At 36.2% G+C, this 4,183-nt stretch overlaps 1 protein-coding gene and 1 long non-coding RNA gene across 4 annotated transcripts in view; one reads left to right on the top strand and one right to left on the bottom strand.

Annotated features, from left to right (window-relative positions):
• The window catches only part of LOC106874350 (uncharacterized), a 554,238-nt gene that overhangs the window by 3,853 nt on the left and 546,202 nt on the right, over positions 1-4,183 (top strand). The window lies entirely within an intron of this gene.
• LOC106874362 (uncharacterized) overlaps positions 1-4,183 on the bottom strand; it is a 15,946-nt gene that overhangs the window by 8,216 nt on the left and 3,547 nt on the right. The window contains exon 2 of the long non-coding RNA XR_001409998.2: positions 1,030-1,100. This is a non-coding gene — a long non-coding RNA (uncharacterized LOC106874362). The remainder of the gene's footprint in view (positions 1-1,029; positions 1,101-4,183) is intronic.

The raw sequence follows: 4,183 nt of genomic DNA, 5'->3' as shown, positions 1-4,183 counted from the left end.
ATATATATATATATATATATATATATATATATATGTATGTATGTATGTATGTATGTATGTATGTATGTATGTATTTGGAGAGAATATTTTTTTCTCAGTGGGTTAAGACTGAGTAAAGAAACTTTTTAGAAAGTCGAAAGACATTAACCTTTGGGAAGAGATTCCACAGAATGTGTGTAGGCTTTGCTTTTATAGATGTGCAAGCGCTTTCAGTTCTTAACGTTTTCATGCACATATTATTATATATAGTAGACATTGTTTTCAGTAAAATTGTTGTTGACTATTTCCAGTTTAGTTTCCGGACTCAGAAATCTTATGAAATATTCTTGTTTTGCCTTCCGGAGAAGGTTGTTCTCTTCATTTATTTTATGAAGAAGGAAAATTGTAAATTTTCCTTGTGCACAGGTGTCCAGATGTTCGCTACATGGTATGCATGGTATATATATATCTATATATATATATATATATATGAATAAAAATTTAAAAAATATAAAAAAGGGTTTTGTATGATCGTGTCTAAAGGAATATATTCTTTAAAGGAGTTCCAACTCTGTTTTTTATGTTTTATTTGTATTCTTATAAAATTAATGTGGGATATAGAATATGGAATATATAATATAGATAGTAAAATGAAATGAAGTATTGAATGTCTTATTGAATATATGAAATATTGTGTATTAAATATATAAGGACTAGTATACTTTCCTGCCTCATGGAGTTGACTGGCTGTTCTTTTGTCTTTTATACATATTCCTTTGAACAGCAGCAGTAGATGTTTAGCTATTTTTAGAGATGATGCCAAGTTTATTTTTAGAAATGATGACATTTGAGAGATTTCTTGTGTTTTAGTTATAGAGATAAGATGTTTAAACCCCAAGTAAGATTAATTTAATCATTGTTTGTTAAGAGTGGGTTTGAATCTACGGAAAAATACTTAAATTTGACATGTTTTAATACCTACTGCATAAGTTACATACATGTTTACGTATGTCTACACACACACATATTCATATATACTCATATACTTACATTGACACACACACAGGATCTCAGCATGCCGCCCTGGCATTGCCCGGTCAAGCGGGTCGATGTAGGAAACGCTAAAAGTCAAATGATAAATGAATAGCTAAAGAGAGACGCAACATTTAGGCACTGATAAAAACGAAATGAAAACCAACAAATTATGTAAAAATACAACATAATAACAAATTGTGCAGTGGAATGGAGTAATGTGATAACAAGGCTGAAGACTACTGGCAATAAACAGGAGTTAAAGTGGTTGTAATGATAATAAAAAAAACGTCAATGGTCAAATTATTAATAATTATTAACATAATTCTAATAATTTCCAACACAGAGCATAAGGGCAGTGAGGATAATAGCGATAAACATTAGCAATAAATTAATACATGAATAAATTAATAATAGCAATGTAAATGACAACGTGCTATTGTTGGTAATAATGGTGAAGGAAGTAGCCACAATGTCTATGCCACCATCTTTATGTCTGTTTTTACCGTGTTTGCATGGACGTGACGTGAGAGGTATTATACGATATGGTGTCTCACTACGTATCACATTTCTTTGTCATTTTTTTCCTAAAGTCCAGATTCTGAAATCCGTTTTCATTACATCTGCCTATATCTTCCTCTGTCTATCTTGGTCTTCCTCCTCAGAGTTCCATCTTTCATTTGGATATCTCAGCGTTCTTTTACTCAACAGACGTTTTTTTTTTTTCATAATAGTGGCATCTTGGGCAAGTGTTTTCTACTAAAACCCAGGGTCAACCAAAGACTTGTGAGTGAATTTGACAGGCAGAAACTGAAAGAAGCCCATCGTATATATATATATATATATGTGTGTGTGTGTGTGTGTGTGTGTGTGTGTGTGTGTGTGTGTGTGTGTGTGTGTGTGTGTGTGTGTGTTTGTGCATGTATGTGCGTGTATGTATGTGTGTGTATTTCTGTACGTGTGTGCCTTTGTGTCTGTATTTGCCTCCCCTACCCCGCTTGACATCCAGTGTTGGTGTGTTTGCGTCCTTGTAACTAGCGGTTCGGCAAAGCAGGTCGATAGAATAACTAGCAAGCTTTAAAAAACATATGCCCAAAAATCCCTTCCCTCAAGGTGGTACTCCAGCATGTCCGCAGTCAAATTACTTAAACAAGTAAAAGATATCTATCTATCTATCTATCTATCTATCTATCTATACATATATATACAACGAATTGTGCTCGATTTATTTCCGCTAGCATTTGCATACCCTTTGCGTTCAATGCCCATTTCTTTTATTTACTTCGAAGTTCACATTTCTTATTCTTGTAACATGCAATCTACTTTTCCCTCAAACAGGGAAAACTTTTGATGCCAGCGGAGTTATTTCTTTCTTCCCGATCCTTATTCTGACTACTATGTTTTCTGACCGCGTATTTCCACTGGCATTTAAGTCACCCACATTACAAACTTTTATCAACTAGAGAGTCTGCCAAAAAATTGAAAGCACTGTTGTCCCCACTCTTCACTACTTCTATGAATCAGCTACATATAATATCTTCCTTTGCTGATCCCATCAAACATCTAAATAACTTGTGGACCCATAGTTTTCAACGGATGCACCAAATAAAATTTCTACTTACACTTTTGCAATATATCGTGCATGGTCATTATTCAGACGGTAGTTCAGTTTTGTCTTCTTTCCCGCTTCGGCTTTATTCTTTACTATTTATTTAAAGTCTCATAGACTTTGCATCCACGTTTCTACTTTCTTTTCTAAATCTGCGACAGATTCAGTTACAGTAACCACTTCACCTGATTATTAAAGGAGTTCCCACGGGCAAATCTCATGAGCCATTTCTTAGCATCTTGTTTTCTTATAGACCACTAGACTACAGAACACGGTACTATGACAAAGGCTTTTTTTCAGGTCCTAAGAATGATTAATATAGTGGCTTACTCACAGCTAAAGAACTTCCCTTGTAGTTGTCTCACAAGGAAGTCTGCATTACTGATACCCGTACCCTGTATTAGTAAACATCAGAACTGCACCTCATCTAAACTAATTCTCTTCTTGAATAGATGTGCTAAAGCTTTTTCTGATACTTTCATAATATATTCCAGTAGATTGATGTCTCTGTTGTTGCTTCTTTCTGAATCATCTCATTTTATCGTTGTAACAGGTGATGATAATAATATTGTACCAATCATTGTGCCTGACTTAGTGATTAGTGTATCCCGATCACGATCGTGAGGTCGAGAGTTCGATTCCTGGTGGCGCGTTGTGTCCTTGAGCTAGACACTCCTTTCACACTGTTCCAATCCACTCAGCTGGTAAAAATGAGTAGTACCTGTATTTCAAAGGGCCAGTCGTGTCACACTCTGTGTCACGCTGAATTTCCCTGAGAACAACGTTAAGGGTACACGTGTTTGTGGATTGCTCAGCCACTTACACGTTGATTTCACGAACAGGCTGTTCCGTTGTTTGGATCAACTTGAACCCTTGTCGTTGTGACCGACGAAGTACCGGTGTCATTCATTGGATATAATACCACCTGTACTCCTTGGGTGACCATGCCAATAATTAGCCTGATGCTCTACTCTATACTTAGCACCTCAGCACCTCATTCCTGATAAGCCAAAAGTTTTGTTTTTACTTCCATAGCCTTAATCGCTGCTTCGATTATGCATCCGTTAAAATCAGTAGCCGATCCCACTCTTGTGTCAATTTGAAACAAATCCCTCTTTTTCTCTACACAATCACTTTCTTCACTGTGAGTAGTTTTTCTTAGTAAAATGTACCGCGCCTCTCTTTTCTCAACATCGTTAAGGATTAATGGAGCGTTAGTATTCCATACACACTTGATGTACAGTGACACTTTCATGTACATAAGATCATTTCTTGTCAATTTGCGATATAGCACTTGTTATAGAAGATTGGAAAAACCTTTCAACTTCACTGCTTGTTATTGATACCTACGCCTACCTACACGAAGTTATTATTCAGTCGGGAAAGCTGGGAGACAGACATCTATGAACGTGCTTGCAGAACAGAAGCTTGGCTGAACGGCCACCTGTGTGCACATGGTCATGCAAAGTTCAATGAAGATATGGCACTTTCACACACACACACACACACACACACACACACACACACACACACACACACACACACACACACACACACACACAC

Source organism: Octopus bimaculoides, chromosome 2, assembly GCF_001194135.2.
Source record: "Octopus bimaculoides isolate UCB-OBI-ISO-001 chromosome 2, ASM119413v2, whole genome shotgun sequence".
Lineage (NCBI taxonomy): Eukaryota > Metazoa > Mollusca > Cephalopoda > Octopoda > Octopodidae > Octopus > Octopus bimaculoides.
The sequence above is the reverse complement of the archived record's forward strand: the minus strand, read 5'-3'. Positions and strand labels throughout refer to the sequence as shown.